Source organism: Tursiops truncatus, chromosome 6, assembly GCF_011762595.2.
Source record: "Tursiops truncatus isolate mTurTru1 chromosome 6, mTurTru1.mat.Y, whole genome shotgun sequence".
NCBI classification, from domain to species: Eukaryota; Metazoa; Chordata; class Mammalia; order Artiodactyla; family Delphinidae; genus Tursiops; species Tursiops truncatus.
The window spans coordinates 105,085,369-105,104,527 of NC_047039.1; the positions used below are offsets into that span (position 1 = coordinate 105,085,369).

The window sequence follows — 19,159 nt, forward strand, 5'->3', positions numbered from 1 at the left end:
GGGGATAAAAATAACCATCTTGTTCAACTGTTGTGGGATTTGGTGAATATATATAAATAACCTACTTTATGGCAAGAGTCAATAAATGGCTCTCAGTCTAGGAATTTTCTTTAATACAAAGGAAGATCCAGTTGACAAGCTTTTCTCCAATAGGAAAGAATTTGGCAAAAACAAAAAGATCAGTGACTCCTTAATCTGTGATTGGCTACAGTAAAAGATTTTGAAAATATTGATTTTTTCTTTATTTACTATTTTTGGCTATAAAGTTATATATTTACCACAATAGGATCTTAAATAAACTTTGAGTATCCAATTTTTTTCCAAATATGAACAAATAAAAGCTTATGGGTAATGCCACTTAACAAATTCAAGTCTAAAACACTAGCTAATTGTAATCTATAATGTGTTTTTTACAAAAGCAAGTTAAATGTTACTCTAGGAATGTTTTAATTTCATTCAATTTGACTGTAGGAAGGCAGCATGGTGCAACAGAGACTTGGATCCTGGTCAGGATTCTGCCAATCTACTTTGAAGCCCACAAGGCAAAATTAAGGTGAGGCCCTTAAAAGGCAAAATTCTATAATTTTAATCAAACATCTCATCTTTCCCCAAAACAGAAATCACATATTAACATTAGTTTAAATGTTTTAATTAAATATGATATATAACATTATTTTACCTAGTCAACTGCAATTCAAGTTTCATGTACTTTAAAATGTGAGATATGAAGTGAAGCAGAGCTTCCAGAAGGAAGTCAGGGATCTAGAAGGATTTTGAAACTATTCTGCCTTATTAGGTTCCCTACTCTGTGATCCCAATTCCCTCTGCTTCCCTCACCAAATCACCATCAGGGCTACTGACCGTGAATTCAGGTTTTAGAGAATTTTGTTTTCCATACTCCCTAAGAAAAAAGCTAAAAATCTTTACCCAGGATTTGTACTGATACAAAATAGTCATTCACTGGTACTTTCTGGACCAACAGCTCTGGTCATCTGTGTCAGTTTCCCATCTGCTTTGTGCCCCTGATCATGATTACGTTCCCAATGAAACTCTGTGTCCTTCTTTCAGTCAGATCTGGTCTCAGCCCTAACTATCTCCAGCCTCAAGGCTGAGGCACATCCCAGGATCCCAGGAAAGGATGCTCAGTAAATGTTGAGGAACTACTTCTTTCTCCAAAAAGCAATGGTACTAAACCACATGATACCACAATGAAGTTCTTGCCAAAATATCAAGTTCTAAGAGGAAATAACTGTTTCAGTATTCTCTGCCTTTGAAGTCTAGACCAACAATGTCCAATTGAAATTCCTACAATGATGGAAATGTTCTCTCTCTTCATTATCCAAAATGATAGCCACTAGCCACATGTGGCTATTAAGCACTTAGGATGTGACTAGTGTGACTGAGCAACTGAATTTTTAACTTAATTTAATTTTGATTAATTAAAGTAGCCACATAAGGCCAGTGGCTATTATAATGGAAAACATAAGACTAGAAAAAAAGTCCTCCCTCTTCTAAATGTATTATGCCACCTTTTGGACTCTGTTGCAGCTTTAAAGTAAATGAAATATGGAAATGCTTATGCTAGTGTTATTTACTAACCAATTCATAAGTTTATCGGTTGTTATCAGAAAGTAATTCCATCAGCCTAGCAAATATAGTCACTTACTTCCTCAAATGTTATTAAGTACCTGCCCACACTGTAGCAGCTCCTAGGCCTGGAAGATACAGGTATCAGTAAGAATGACCCTACTGTCAGAGAATGAATAGTCCAGAGGGGTACAGAATAAAAATTAACTACAGAGTACAACAATATGAATGTACTTAATGCCACTGAACTGTACACTTAAAATGGTTAAAATGGTAAATTTTATGTTATATGTATTTTACTACAATAAGAAAAGATTAAAGCCAAATGAAATAAAGATAGCGAAGGAACTTCCCTGGTGGTCCAGTGGTTAGGACTCCACACTTCCACTGCAGGGGGCACAGGTTCAATACCTGGTTAGGGAACTAAGATCCCACATGCCGTGTGGTGCGGCCAAAAAAAAAAAAGATAGTGAAACAGATAATAACATTAAAAAAATTAATGGTAGGGAGTGAATGATGGACAGATTGGGACAGATGGACAAGGTGAAACTGGGAAGCACTGCAGAGTAGTAAGAGCATATATTTTGCTATCAGAATAGGTTGAGTCCTGGCACCATCACTTACTACTGTGTTAACTTAGGAAGTGACTTCACCTATCTGAGCCAATTTCCTCATCTGTAGACTGTTGTGAGGATTCAATGAAATGATACACTTAGGGCAGTGGAAAGCGCTTAAGAGCCGCTATCAATATTAGTGAGAACACAGCAGTAACCATGGGGCCAGGGGCATGTGCAAGGGATAAGCATTCACCAGACAAACAGGGCTATTTGAGAAACATATGCAGAGGAAGCCACATGTAAAAGGCATGAACAGAGAAAGTGAACAGTGTTACCTGGTAATGTGATTTGACTGGAGTCCCAGCCAGGGCCATATCATAAAGGGTTTTAACTGCCATACACGGGGAGTTTTTGGCTTTTATTCTATAGGCAACAGTCACTGAGTAAAGGAAATACATGGATACACCTAGGAAGTGTGTCAATACCAGCCCAACTCTGACTAACTTCAATATAGTGGTTCTAAAATTTCAACCAGGTAACTATAAGCATAAGGGTTAAAGGGATGGGAGGAAAGCGCTCTGAGAGGGTAGACAAGATACACATGGCAAACCATCCACAGCTCCTGAAATTCTAGGAACTCTTCCCATTTTTCAGGGCCCCTCCCAACTCCATCTCCTATACTGCTTTTGGTACAAAGAATGGCTTAGGTAGCGGCTGAAAAGAAATGTAGCTTTTTTTTTTTTTTTTGGTAACAAACATTAGTTAGCCAAACCATGGCCTGCCTTACAGTCCAGTCTGCAGCCTACAATTTAGCCCCAGACCCAAGCAAATACAGAAACACTTTTCTTTAGATTGGCTGAGCATTAAATTCACATCTGCCTCTTTCCTTTCTATCCAGTGAGTGGGATGCCACTTGTGCCATTAGCTTTTGTTTCTCACAGGCAACCTGATAAACTATACTTCAGGAATAACAGAAAATGCTTTTGAATATAGAGACAGCACAAGTCCGCACAGCAAAAGCTGGCTGGCAGAACAAGTCATATTTCCCTTTCTCCACCTACAAATGTCAAGGCCACATTTTAAAAACTGCAACAAAAACAAAGCCCTTTCCCTAATGTCATTTTTTTAACATGAAGTCTTAGGGGCAGAAAAAAAGAGTGGGGGGAGGAGAAGCCAAGGATTCTCAATTATATAACCTATTGTGCCCACATATTTGCTCAGCTTAAATGCTGCTTACAAGAAGTGTCTACATTTCTATGGAAACATTAATAAGTTCCATCTGATCAACCTACATCACCTTTCATACAGTTTTTCAGCCTTCTAGCTTTGTAACGGCAGCCTTGAAACCATACTGAAGGCAGAAAAACCAGCTCAAGATTATGACATTTCAATTTTAAGATATTTTAAAAAATAAAAGCAGTACAAAGCTTCAAGGCTGTGGCTAGAGAATCAGAAGGTGAAAACAGTTTAGGAAGGCAATTCGGTTTGATGAGTCAGAGGTCATTAGTGTTTCTATGGAAATATAGTACAGGCATTTCTCAGAAAACTGCATGTACTGATGAGCCTCTGACATTTTTCATTTACAATTCCTGGATCTCTGTAGTAACAAAAGAGATTGTTGATAATTCTCCATTCAGCTTGGAGGTTAAAGAAATTTCAAAATGCACACATACAATAAAATGTATAAAATAATCTCTCAGCTGCCATTTATTGAATCTTTACTATAGGCCTGGCATTGGCGTGATGCTTTACACGAATTCTTCCTTTCTCCATCTTATAGGTTTAAACAGATTATTGTATTCTGTTACATGGAAAGAGCCACAAAAGTCAAAACAAGAGAACTTCTCTTCAGAGCAGTTGGGCTAATAAAACCCCACCTTTGCAAGGTACATGCTTTTCAACAGCTAGATGGGAACTTGACGTTATTTCAAAAAACAAACCCTGACATTCCCACAAAAGCAGGGCTTCAGAGTCCAAGGAAAAAACACCACACCTTAGATGAGTCCATTATTAACGTCCTCTTGAATAATCCAAGATAATCAGAAGCAGCTAGAGTAACTTCACTAACCAGATCAAACCGAAGTATAAAACTTTACATGAATGAATGAATGCAATATTGTAATTAAACAAGAACTAGGTTGTTTTGGAAAAATATATGTTACTCCCAGCAGGAGTAGGGAGAGTGAAGGAGATTTTTTTTTGCTCATTGTCATTTCAAAGACTAACTGAAGAAGAGTCCTACAGACAAAGGAGTTTGTTTGACCGTGGTCACAGAGCTTTCGAGGTCATTTCAGAACCATCTGTTGAGGATGATTTTTTTTCCTCCATTCAACTTTTCTGATTGAAAATATATTGTTTTTATAAACAGAAACATGCACATTTTAAAAATCCTAAGAACAATGAAAAATATTTTTAAAAAGTATATATATGTATAACTGAATCACTTTGCTGTATAGCAGTAATTAACACAACATTGTAAAGCAACTTTGCTTCAATAAAAAAGAAAAAGTCTAAGAACAAAATGATTCACCTTAACTCTCTAAAACTGACCAGTTCAACTGAAGGAAAAAAAAAAAACCTCCCAAACATTCTCTAAGTGACTTTTAAAGTACTTCTTATTAGAAACATAATTCTGGGCACTAATCTTTCTGACACACTCGTTAACCATTAATGCTAAAGCTCAGTACCATCTCTCATGTCTCAGCTTTAGAAATCCATTGTGTGGCAACAAAAAGATACAACATCTTTAAACTTGCACCCCAGAATCTTTCAAATATGAAGCAAAGCTAGTTGCTAGTTAACCAATCTATGAAATAACCCCAAAAGAAATTTTTTTTAACTATTCGAACTGGAGTCAAGATAGAAGAGCAAAAACCAACATATGTTTAGAGCACCACATAAATGCAAAAGACACTCCACAAACAGGATTAAGGGTGAAAAACTCCTGCTGCTTATTTTTTTTTTTTTTTTTTTTTGCGGTACGTGGGCCTCTCACTGCTGTGGCCTCTCCCGTTGCGGAGCACAGGCTCCGGACGCGCAAGCTCAGCGGCCACGGCTCATGGGCCCAGCCGCTCAGCGGCATGTGGGATCCTCCCGGACCGGGGCACGAACCCGTGTCCCCCGCATCGGCAGGCGGACTCTCAACCACTGCGCCACCAGGGAAGCCCCTTCTGCTTCTTATATGCTACACTTTCCTACGTTCTAAAATTAAACTCAATAAATATTTACCTAGCATTTTCAATATAGGGCACTATGCTAAGTTAAAAAGGATACAAAGATGAATAAAGCTGGCTACCCCTAGATTCTTACAATCCCTCTCCCCACTGGTAACCACTAGTTTGTTCTCTATATCTGTGAGTCTGCTTCTTTGTTATATTCACTAGTTTGTTCTATTTTTTTTAGATTCCACATATAAGTGATATCATACAACACTTTGTATTTGTCTTTCTCTGTCTGACTTATTTCAATTAGCATAATAACCTCCAAGCCCATCCATGTTGCTGCAAACAGCAAAATTTCATTCTTTCTAATGGTTGAGTAGTATTCCATTGTATGTATATTACCACATCATCTTTATCCATTCATCTGTTGACAGACACTTAGGTAGCTTCCATATCTTGGCAATTGTAAATAATGTTGCCATTAACATTGGGGTGTATGTATATTTTCGAATTAGTGTTTCTGGTTTTTTTGGATATATAGCTAGGAGTCGAACTGCTGGGTCATATGGTAGTTCTATTTTTAGTTTTTTGAGAAACCTCCATACTGTTTTCCATAGTGGCTACACCAGTTTACACTCCCACCAATAGTGTACAAGGGTACCCTTTTCTCCACATCCTCACCAACATTTGTTATTTGTGTTCTTTTTGATGACAGCCATCCTGACAAGTGTGAGATGATGCTTCATTGTAGTTTTGATTTGCATTTCCCCGATGATTAGCGATGTTGAGCATCTTCTCATGCGCCTGTTGGCTGGCTCCCGATTTTCAGCATGTTTAGCAAGGCATGGAAGGCCTTAAATCATAGAAATAGGGAACTCCCTGGCAGTCCAGTGGTTAAGACTCCAAGCTTTCACTGCCGAGGGCCCAGGTCTGATCCCTGGTCGGGGAACTGAGATCCCACGGGCCACGTGGCACCGCCAAAAAAAAAAAAAAAAAAAAAAAAAAAAAAATCATAGAAATAAGCAAGTCCAACATTTGAAAAGCTACTTTTTCGAACCTTCTTTTCCTTGACTCATCATGAAGTTTGGAAAGGGTAAAACATCAATTCCTATTTCCAAACTCTTAACTCTTTATACAGAGATAAAAACGTCTATACCAACTCTGATGTTAAAGCAATTTCCTAATGTTGAGACATCAATAAAGTGATACACCAGGGAGGCAAGACACCTGAACACTAGCCTTACTCTGGTACTAATAAGCCATTTGTGTGATGCTAAGGGATCTACTCCCTCTGTGCTCCATTTTCTCTTCAGTAAAAGGAGAAAGTCTGGCCAATTTTCTTAGTATTTTTTCAGCTCTAAAGTCTATGAATTTTTCAAAAGTTGGCAGTTGTGTATACTAGGGGATACAGAGGATATAACGTTAACACTTGAGGAACCCTTAAGAGGTTGCCAAGATTCTTAGATTTTTTTTTTTTTTTTTAACTAGAAGAAACCTTATAAACCATCCCTAATCTCTTCCATCGCACTCTAGCCCCCATTTTACAGAAGGGAGAAACTGTGTAAAGGGAGTAATATCTGTAATATCTCTCTGATTTAAACAATTTGGCTTTGGCATTTTCCTAAAGGCTTTGGCATTTTCCCAATCTAAAAATGGCAACAATAATAGTATGTACATGTCACAGGGCTCCGGAGAGGATTAAATGAAATGAAAGAAAATTTAAAGCACTCAAGAGAGCACCTGGTACATAGTACATGTTTAGTAAAAGTTAGCCTTTTTTTTTTTTTTTTTTAGATGGACCAGTTATTCAATTAGGTTCTTTGTAAGAAGTTTAGAACACTATTTTGTGAGGATAAATTCCATTTGTAAGGGCAAACACAGAGCGGAGGTAGCCCTGGAGCTGAGGAGCAGCTTTGATTCTTCATAGAATTTGTGAGTCCACAGCTTTCTGATCAACCTTGCGCTGCTCTGTAATCTCGTATTTCTCTCTCTGTGGGTCGAAGATCTCACCTTCCGGGTGCTTGGGCTTACACAGCTTCTTCTTCTTGAAGTAAGCCATCAGTGAGATGTTCCAGGATTTTTCACACCACTGATATCAATTTTGGTAGAGGTGGCAATGACAAATTTCTGGTGTGTTCTGCGGAGAACTCGATTGAGGGACAGAGGCCCAGTCACAAGTAGCAAGCCACTGCTCAGATGCTTCAGAAAGATGACCCTCTTGCCTCCGTGGCGCCCAGTGAGGCAGATCAGAATGGACCCAGGAGTGATGCCAGCACGCAGTTTTCTCACATGTTTACTGAAGGGTTTTTTGCCATGACTTAACAGCTTTCCAGGCACATTTTCAGTAGGATAATACCTAGGCGTTTTGTGAAGTTAACCACTCGGGTACCACCATTCTTGTCACCACCAACTGGTTTTGTGACAGTAGCAAGGACCATCACCTTCTTTTTCTTTTCAACCTTGGATTTAGCTGCTGAATACTTCATCTTGTACAAGGCCTTTCTGGAATACATAACCAATCAGGAATACTGGCCAATTCCTCTGACCAAGACAGGGTTTCAGCTGCACTGGGGCTTCCCCTTCTTAACCTTTCTAACCCTGTCACCAGCATCAGCCTTTTTTTTTTTCTTTTAATTTTTATCGGAGTATGGTTGCTTTACAATGTTGTGTTAGCCTCCACTGCACAACAAAATGAAACAGCCATACACACACAGATATCCCCTCCCTTTTGGACTTCCCTCCCATTTAGGTTACCACAGTACATTAGGTAGAGTTCCCTGAGCTATACAGTATGTTCCCATCAGTTGTCTAATTTATACATAGTATCAATAATGTATACGTGTCAATCCCAGTCTCCCAGTTCCTCTCACCCCACCCCTTTCCCCCTTGGTATCCATACATTTGTTCTCTACACATCAGCCTTCTTGGCTTCACATTTTTTTCTCTTTAGTATCTGGCTTCTCAGCTTTTTCACTGCCATCTTGTAAGATGGGAAAATAGAGTTAGCCATTATTATCATAGTTGGGAAAGTCATTCTGATCTTCACCCTCCAAGCCACAAATACAAGTATACTTGTGAAATAGACTTCTTGATTAAAAAATATAAACCACTTTGCAGCAGCTCTAGGGAAACTGTTCCACTCTGTGCACACATAGAGAATAGGATCTTTTATTAAGTCATCACTCAGTGCTATTATTGAGATGTTGGCTTCTTGATGAAGCTATAGCATTCATGTGAAAACTGACCTCTGGGTCAACCATTCAGATCTCAGATCACCAGACCAATGAAATAAATGTCTGGGGCATGTTTGAGAGCTACAGATACTAGTCTACCCTGCCCAACTAAAATCATACTCTACTTGTATAATACATGCATCCTTTTAACTTTTGATGCCTGTTATAAGGTCTGTCAGCTTAGGGGTAAAGTTCATCTTCTAACAGTATCATGCATTAGCATTAGCACAAACATAATGTAACATTCTTACTTCCAAACATGTATCTCAAAACTAAGTGAAATACCAAAAATGTCACGCTTCCAGAGTGGGGAACCGTTACTTGGTATACAGCACTTCTGATCTGACTTTAGCAATCCAGTTTCTGCATATGCTTCACATTCCTGAATAAGTCAAAGTGACCATATTTTTAGAATATTAGCTAATGATGTCAAGATGAGAAGAGAGTACTCATAAGGTCAACAAGGCAGACTGAAATACAAGCTGACCTGGAAACTGAAGTTGTGTAGACATACTGGTTGCTTACAGTCACTACCATGTTACAGTCTTCGTGTTTTCAGTTCACGATATTCTTTTTTTTTTTTTTTGCTGTACGCGGGCCTCTCACCGCTGCGGCCCCTCCCACTGCGGAGCACAGGCTCCGGATGCACAGGCTCAGCGGCCATGGCTCACGCGCCCAGCCGCTCTGCGTCATGTGGGATCTTCCCGGACTGAGGCACGAACCCATGTCCCCTGCATTGGCAGGCGGACTCTCAATCACTGCGCCACCAGGGAAGCCCACGATATTCATTTTTTAACTTGTTCCACATAGTATTAAGTAGCCTAATGTTATTTTGCTTTATTTCCTAAATGCCATTAAGTATTACAATTCCTTCCCATTCCACACAGAGATCTACTTCTGTGTCACATGCCCAGGGCCAGCACTGCCTCCCTGTTTGCAAGGACATGTCCTAAATCCCACAACAGCATCCTTCTCCAACACCACTAATTGGTTTTGGACTTCATTCTTTTCCTTGGAAACACAAAAAGGTATCTTTTAAAAAAAAAATGGTCAGGGACTTCCCTGGTGGTGCGGGGGTTAAGAATCCACCTGCCAATGCAGGGGACATGGGTTCGAGCCCTGGTCCAGGAAGATCCCACATGCCGTGAAGCAACTAAGCCCCTGCGCCACAACTACTGAGCCGAGCCTGCGCTCTAGCGCCCGTGAGCTACAACTACTGAGTCCGCGCGCCTAGAGCCCGCGCTCCGCAACAAGAGAAGCCACCGCAATGAGAAGCACGCGCACCACAACAAAGAGTAGACCCCGCTCGATGCAACTAGAGAAAGTCCACATGCAGCAATGAAGACCCAATGCAACCAAAAATAAATAAGTAAATAAAAATAAAATAAATTTTTAAATGGCCAGTTTAAAAAAAAAGTTAAGAATTTAAACAAGCAATTTTCAAGGGGCACAACTGTCCCCATGACTAAAAATGGAGGTGGCATTAACTCTGAAGTTTGGTTTTAATTTTTGCATCTGCCATTAAAGCAATGTCTTCTAAACACTAGACTCCTTAAGGTACAAATGGCCCTTAGGATCCTCCTCTAGATAGAGCATATGAGCTAGATAATAAAATTTCAAACCCTTGTTCTAAAGTCTCCATTACTTCATACCAGGGCATGCTGACAAATTTTACCCTGGGATAAGCTCTGGGTTGAAACCCTGGGTTCAAAGTGTCAAAGAACAGTGAATCATATATTTTAGCTTATGCCAAGTACTAGAAAAATTTTATTAACGTATCAATTATACCAAGTTTGACCTGCCATACACTACACCAGTCTGGCCTCTGGGATTAGAAACCTATTAGGAATAGGTTTCACAAGATGATTTATCAAGAATCCACAGTAAATGTTCAAAGATATAACCTAGCACAGACAAAGTACAACATAGTAGACAGGAAAATCAATTCATGGGGACTTCCCTGGTAGCGCAGTGGTTAAGAATCTGCCTGCCAACACAGGGGACACGGGTTTAAGCCCTGGTCCGAGAAGATCCCACATGCCGCATAGCAGCTAAGCCCGTGCACCACAACTACTGAGCCTGCGCTCTAGAGCCCGCAGGCCACAACTACTGAGCCCTCATGCCACGACTACTGAGGCCTGCGTGCCTAGAGCCCGTGCTCTGCAACAGGAGAAGCCACCGCAATGAGAAGCACGTGCACTGCAAGGAAGAGTAGCCCCCACTCACCACAACTAGAGAAAGCCCACGCGCAGCAACGAAGACCCAGTGCAGCCAAAAATAAATTAAATAAATAAATTTATGTTTTAAAAAATGATTTCTGCCAAATTAAGATCGATAGTTAGCACAGCAGCATTTTCAAGAATGTTCAATTTGTCTCTATCCCAGCTCTCTGCTGCTCCTGCAGCTGGAAAGAGCCAGGGCAGAGAGGGGACCTCTGCTGGTGGAAAGATACAGTCTGCTCTGGGCTGCAGGTAATGGGGGAAAAGATGGGGTACAGGAAAAGGGAGAGAAGAAAAGGGCAAAAAATGACAGGGTAGCAATTTAGAAGAAGGAAACTGACAACAAATTCTGTAAGTTCTACAAATTAGATTTAGCAAATTGATTTTTGTTGAATTGAATACTGGGTAAAGTGGATATTTGGCAAACCAGTTTCAATGACTTGGATTTCGGTGAACTGGCTTGCTTACCCAAGAAGTAGGTATATTAATGTTACTTACAGATAAGGAAATTGAGAAATGTTAAATAACCTTCGTACTGTAACACAGCTACACTCCAGGTTCTTCACACACTACATCAATTCATTCTCCAGTAACTTGTGTGGTGATTCTACATCCTTTCAGCACCACTACCCTCCAAAAAAATCAAAAAAGTAGGAGAGACAGGCTTTAAACCCAGGTCCAACTAGAGCTCATGCCTTAACACACCTAGTTAATCACTACATCATAATAATAGTTCTCTGAAATAATTTTAAATTGCCACCCATACCAATGCAGTTTGTCTACCATACTACAATAACTATTTATTCTACCCTCTTCTGCAAAAATTAGTATCTGCTGTTCAGAGGTTGAGTGGCACTGCTGCTGCCAGACTAAACTAGAATACTTTCAAGGCAAAAGTCAAGATTGTAGAGACATTATTACTTTATTTAGGCTGGACAACCTTATTACTCATGATTTTAGATCAAATTTTGCACAACTGAAATTGCTTGAGAACCCGTACTACCATCTTTAGGGATACCACACCGACAATCCCTGATGTGTGTGTACATATACACACATACACATACACACAAACACACAGGTATATAGTTTTATGATCAATTATTTTGGTCAAAGTGTAGGTTAGCCTCATTAAGTAAATGTAAAAACTAAAATAATCCTAAAGTCTACACAATCTATATAAGACATCAGTGCTTGCTCAAACTGTTTGCCTTACTACTGGGGTCTTCAGGGATTTATCACATTTATGATGCTAAGAGAAATGTCTTATCTCACCTACTGACACATAAAACTTGACTTTTCTTGTAGCAACATGTTCAACTTTCCTCCTATCAATAAGATAGTAGTTCAAGGCTCTCTAAACAACTGAAAATATATTTTGCTCTTTTTGGTAAGCAGAAAAATTCTCTACTCATAGATCTTATGATACAGCCCAAATATAAAGCATTTTTGCCTCAGCATAATCAGAAACTTTTACTAACAAAGTTCCCACTCCTGTAAAATATTTTAAGAATGAATTAAACTGTTACTTTTAAAAGGCATTAAACATTTATTCTGATTTTGAACACTGGGTTCAAAAATCTCTTTATGTTAAGATGGAGAAAAGAAAGATCTTTTAAGCAAACTGACACTTTGAAAAACATCACCCTACCTTAAACCTCTTCAAATATATATTTCAAATGCTTAACGAAGAAATGACAAAGCTAATTTTTTTTGGTCCATTCCAGGCTTCTCTTCTGCACTTTAAAAGTGCCTCTTATTATTTCTGATCTTCAACGTATACCCAAGGCTACCCTTAATGTTTTAGCAAATAGAATATGATTCTTCCTAACCTCTTGTGAAAACAACAAGGACTATAAATTTAACTCAAGACAGCTTTTGTCCTTCAGTTAGATTCAAGGTCATCTCAAGGCTTTTAATTACTAACCAGGATTTGAGAGGGTCTGCAATTGGTATAGTCGAGGGAAAGAGCAGCTGGCTTATTCACTTTCTTATTAAAGAGCCTTATAAAAACTGTGTCTTGGCAAATTGCAAACTCTCTTACCACCAGTGGTGAACACAAAGAAGCAGAGCAAATGATCTTCAAACCTTTGTGTTTACTCTCAATCAACCTCAACTTTTAAAATTACTAGAAGACTCTTAAATCTTAATTTCAGCAAGTATGATTTATGATTTAATTCAAAATTTGTAGATAGCCAGACTCTGAAAATATGTTTCCATTCTGAAACCAGCCCTGTTAAAAATTATGAATGCCCTTCAAATTAGCATAAAATTTATTTAGGTTTTTCACTATCAAACCCTGTGCAGGGTCAGTGTTTCAGCCACTGAGGAAGCCATGCAGATTATGCAGATATCTAAAGGAATGTAAGTTTAACTTCTCTCTCCATGTACTTAATTTCCAATCAAATTCAGTTTTAAGTTTCAGGTCATATTCAAGACTTTGAGGAAGCTGATATAGTTGTATTTGAAGACAGAGAGACACCCCCCCACCCCAATCCATCCTCCTGAAATTTTCAGAGGCAACCAGAGAAGGCTCCAGAGTGTCTTTGTGACCCATTCACCCATGATCTATAAGAAAAAGAAGGCAGCCTCAGAAGGGTCCTTAAGCACTGCTCTGACCAGGCTGGAGATACTGGGGTGGGGGATAGAAGGCAATGTGCATGGGGGGCCTGGTGCCAGAAATCTAAAAGATTCAGAGGACAAAAGGCATTGGGAATGACTTCACATATCCCTCCATAACATAAGAACAGAGGAAATAGCCTACCAGTGTCTCAATTCTATCTCAAGCATGAGGCATTTATTAAAAAAATAGTAATAAGTCCTAGATGTTAGTATCCAAGATATCTTAGTGTAAATTAAACTGGTTGTTGGCGATGGTACACCAAGGTAGATACATACTTCTAAAAATTTATCCCCCCAAAAATAAGCCAAAATAAAAGAAAGCACAAGATAGTCTGAGCAGTATTGTTATACCAGTGAGAAACTAAAAACTATCTTAATGTCCAACAGTGAAAAACAGTGGGCTGTCATACAGCTATTAAAAGTTTTAAATAAGTTAATGTTGAATCAGTAAAGTTTATAACATGAGAAAAAGGCTTAAAATTAAACAAAAAGCATAAAACATAACGGTATATACTGTATGATCAGAACAATACGCAAAAAAACTAGGATTTGAAGAGTCTAGAAGAAAACATAAGAAAATGCTAATAAAAGTTGCTTGGAGACAAGATTATACGTAATTTTCCCTTCAGTTTCCATATTTTCTACAGTGATTACACATTTCTAATTTTAAAATCATTAGATTCCTAAACTGCTCACACCTAAGGAACCTAAGGGCCACAGGCAATTCAAGCACAGAACTCAGAGATCACACCATTTAAAATCTAAATACAAGATAGAGCTAAACCCCTCCTGCTTGTATGCAAGCACTTCCAACTGTGTTGCCCAGGAAGCGTCCCTTAAACAACGCTCTAAACTTGCTTTCCAAACACAGCATTGGAAACACTGGGTATCCTTCAGCCAGGAGCCCTGTCTATGCTCCTGAAACTAGCTTTGGAGAATAAATTTACAGTACTTCACACACTTCATACTACCCATAGATGCTCGGTAATTGTTTTTTTATTAATGGGCACACTATATGAAAAGCAAACTTACTTTGAAATATTTTTAAAAGGCTCACGGCAGATAGTGCATTTTATCTTCAAATGTTAAATGCATTTTTTCATCACAGTAGTACTTTCAGTAACTGCTCACCAGCAGTTAGCTCTGAATTCCAGCCAGCCCAACTATCTTTCAGATTTAATCTGTCAGCAAGTAAGGGAATATTTTTTTGTGGGAAAGCAATTGTAATTTCCCACATTAGGTGATTGATTAAGTTCTCTCCCCTAAAAGGCTGATTGGTTTCCTGGTGCCAGTAAAATGATTGATGAATATTTCAACTGCAGCTCCCTTGCTAACCCCCCTCCCCCCCTCCCCCATACATTGCCGCCCCTTTCCTGCTGGGTTCCCTTTTTCCAGACCAACAGCATTTAAGAAGGTTTTGCAATTTTCCTTAATGAATCCAAGTTCTCAAACTCAGAGCATTTGATCTTAAGAGGATAGGACTCTTCTCAATGCTGAATGAGTATTGCAGATAAAAATTCCTTTACAAGGAATAAGAGAAAACTCTGAAATGAACTGTGGGTTTAACTCAATGAATGAAAATGTACTTACAAAAGAAAAGTGTGACATTGAGGGGGTGGGGTTATAAATGAGAAGATAAGTGATCGTGTTAAAAAGAAAAAAACACAAATGAAAACTCTACACTGAATTTCGAGTTTACATTACAAATTGTCATAATATCATAACTTTAACTGCAAACATTTCTATGCGGTAGACCCAGAGAACAGAATTTACACGTAAATTATGTGATCCTACAGACCTTACAGCAGCCAGGTATTCTAAAATTTAAACAGGGAAACAAGGTATGGTAAGCATTAAGGAATGTTAAATATTGTTTGAGGGATTATTGAACAGTATCTGTAATCAAAATCATCCCAATGAATTTGGGCTGTGAGTACCATAGTTATTTGCTTTTGGCAGGGCTTTCCTAAATTGCAACTTCCTGTTTTACCCAATTCATTTCATCATAAAGCTGGAAAATTCCTTCAGGGATTATCTAATTTAGCTCCTTCATTTTATACGTGGACCCATGGAGACATGCCTTTATAAGAGAGCTAGAATGAGAATCCAGGCAAAACCTAGGCGCATCAACTATTTCCTGAGCCTCATACCTCCTCAAATAATGTAGTTGGCCTCCTCTCGCAAGTCCTTTCCTGCTCAAACTACATTGCTACCACGATCTATTAACCCCCACTGCCACATCAGTCTCACCATCTCCTTGCTAGGAAATCACTATCTATATTTTACAAACTTTAGACAACTGGTTCTTATATTTCCATTTTCAAAGGGTCACATCAACCTTAGATTTGTCCTCCTCTTTTTCATATAGCCAGCTTTTGTGTGGCAGAAATAAAAAAGGTATAGGGGACAAAGCTCATCTTTTTCCTAAACCACATTCCCCAACATAGTCAAGCAAACAGCCAGGGGTTTACTGGCCATCGCATCTTAATCTGGTGTATCTGGTCACTTTAGGTATAATGAGAGCTACATTTCCAAACAGAAATGTAGCTATATTCTGGTTCCAGGAGGGCCTGTCAAACCTTGGATTTAGCTTCAACACATGGCTTGACTTACATACTTGCCCCAATTTTCTGAAGTGACTGAAAAGCACATTCCCTTCCCTTATATTTTGCAGACTTTCTCTGACTACCAGCAAAAGAACTCAGACTCAAAGGGCTCTGATTAAAGCAAAAGACTCAAGATTCCTGACCTGACCGCTTTCATTCGTCCATTCATTCAACATTCATGAAACACCAATTTCTTGTGTTTTTAGTGCTGACGCTACAGATACAAGATATGATATCCCTGCCTTGAATGGCTCAAAACCCCTTCTTTCCTTAGCACTCAAGGATTATCTCTGATTCTGCAAAATTATTTTCTGCTCAGTTGTTTTCTGGTTGGCTTATTAAAGCTAACATGAGAGAAAGAAAAAAAAATCACTTGCAACTCTAAGGGTGGATCTCTGTGACTCTCTAATATCGGGAGTTGAGTTCTGGGCCTCCTCAACAACTATAAATGGCCTGGATTCACAAGTGTCTGCTTTGAGGCAGACACTATGCTTGGCACTCTACAGACTTTGTCACAAGTCCTAATAACCCTACCCTCAATTTCAGAAACATTATAGTATGTGGGGAGAAGGAGTGGAAGGAGAGATTAAACCTAGGAAACAAATGATTAATGGTGTTACTAACTGTAAAATCTAGGGCTTAACCTCTGTGGGCTTCAGTTTTCACATCTGTAAAATGGAGATGATAATAGAACACCTACCTCATAGGGTTATGAGAATAAAGTGAGTTGATAAATGTAAGGTGCTAAGAATATTATATAATAACTATATAAATGTTAGCTATTATTATTCAATGAGAACACTAAAGTTCAAAGAAGTCAAGTGACAAAGTCACACAGTTGTGATCTTTGTTCTGCCACACTCCAGAGTCCCTGCTCTTTCCCTCTCACACTATCTAACCAAAATCCTTCCTCCTTGGCTGAGACTACTACTGCGACTTCCAAAAAAACAAAGCCCTCTGAATAGATATCAGTGGGGGATTCCCCCCAGGTGGTTTATTATCCTGCTAAAAAGGCATTTTGGAGGAAGGGCTGTAAGGCTAGAGAGAAGCCTCCTAGCAGGTTAGATTTCGAGAGCACAGCAAAAATATGGAAGAAAAAAACCAAATCTGCCTCAGTTATTAAGCTCAGTAATTAGCACGATTTAACTCATCTGAAACTTGAAATAATATCCAAGCATTAAAATGAAAAAGGAAAGGCATGTACCTTCTCATTACTAAGCTGCCCCCCCACCCTACCTGGAGAACACAAAAATGCTTTGAAAGGTACATTACGTGAAACTCCAAGAACATCAAGATAACTAGAGAGCTCTCAGGAAGGTAGCCCAAATATCACACTGATCGTTCATCATCCACCAATCTTCATCTTAAATTCTGATCCAGTTACTCCTTACTGTTACTCACATTGTTCTGTGACACTTCTTCTGCCAGCAAGCTCACTACAGAATGAATTCTACCTAGCAACTACCCTAAGGAGAAAATCCCTAACCCTTTAACAACACAGTAATTGACTTACACTAAAATGTTACTCACACTAGGAAAGGGTATTCTTAACACCAGAAGAGGAGATACTTCTCCTATACAGATTTTATTACCACCTCTCTCAGTGCAAACCAGGTTAAAGGAAAACCAATCTACAAATTGACTTTGCCAAAATCACAACTTTAGAAGGCTCTGTGAAAGCCAAACATGTCTACTGAAAGCAAACAAGCAAACTATTCTTTTCTTTTATGTTCATAATTTTGGGTTCTTTTCTTTTACTTATATTTTTAATTGAAGTATAGTTGATTTACAATGTTGTGTTAATTTCTGCGGTACAGCTAAGTGATTCAGTTATACATCCATATACACATTCTTTTTTTTAATATTCTCTTCCATTATAGTTTATCACAACTATTCTTGATGGAAGTTTTAAAAAGCAAGATAGGATTTTTATCTCATAAGTATTTAATTTTTATAGCAATGATTCTTATCAAGTAATAAAGTATTTCTGTGTTGTCAGATTTATTTCCACAATTATAAATCCACCCTTGGTGAGGAAGCAGGTTCTATTGGAAAATTTCTAACACAAATAATTAACAGTTAAGCAACAGGTTTCATGTAGCAGGTAACAAAAGCCTTATCAGAGAACTCAGTGACGTGAACTTCATTTAGTCTCATTTAGTCTCAAGTAAAGAAAACTCAATATGAACTCATTTTCATTTTTTTTCCTCCATAGCCCCTTTACAGAGTTTTTAAAAAGAAAGAAAGGGGCTTCCCTGGTGGCGCAGTGGTTGAGAGTCCACCTGCCAATGCAGGGGACACAGGTTCGTGCCCCGGTCCGGGAAGATCCCACATGCCACGGAGCGGCTGGGCCCGTGAGCCATGGCCGCTGAGCCTGCGCGTCCGGAGCCTGTGCTCCGCAACGGGAGAGGCCACAACATTGAGAGGCCCGCGTACCGCCAAAAAAAAAAAAAAAAAAAAAAAAAAAAAAAAAAAACCTGTTTAATTAACTATGTCCTTTTTCAAACAATGGTTTTAAAGGGAAAAATTAAGAACACAGAAATTTTGACACTACAATGATGGGATGGAAGAGCAAGCATTCACAGACCTCTGAAATGCTTTTATAGACAGATACAAAATTCCCTGATACTATGAAATATAAAGAGTTGGAAATAAAGAGTTGAGAAGGCTATCTACCTTTTCCACATGAAGAATTTAGTTGTGCATTTCTCTCTCTCAAAATTATAATTCTTGAGTATATTTTCTAAAAAACTACAAATTGTTTCCAATGCAAACAGTTGTTCAAGCAAGTATCTATGTTTGATATATCCTTTGCTAATATCACCACTGCCATTCCAATGCGCTACAGCTTATTACTCAAACAATTCCATCATTATTACCAATTTCTCTTTATGATTTCTCACTCTGAGATGAGAGCAAAATCACTACTCTGGTTCAAACCACCCACAGAGTGTATCTTCAAATCAATTGCCCGGATTTGTTTCCAGAACACATTACATGTTGCTGCCTAGGGAATTGGTTTAGGAAACATTATACTTGGCAGCTGACGTATCAACAGTGCCCGTAGAATTGACACCAACCTAAAGGCCAGAGTCTGTCCAGAAAACAGAAAAATATGCTGCTACTGCCATCTGTGGTTTATGCTTGAATAGCTTCTCCCAAGTAAACAAACTG

The 19,159-nt window shown here is 38.8% G+C and overlaps 1 protein-coding gene and 1 pseudogene across 2 annotated transcripts in view; both read right to left on the reverse strand.

Moving 5' to 3' along the window:
• Nucleotides 1-19,159, reverse strand: part of NR6A1 (nuclear receptor subfamily 6 group A member 1) — a 206,960-nt gene that overhangs the window by 181,786 nt on the left and 6,015 nt on the right. The gene's annotated exons all lie outside the window — the stretch shown is intronic.
• Nucleotides 5,125-9,075, reverse strand: LOC101334909 (large ribosomal subunit protein eL6 pseudogene; annotated as a pseudogene).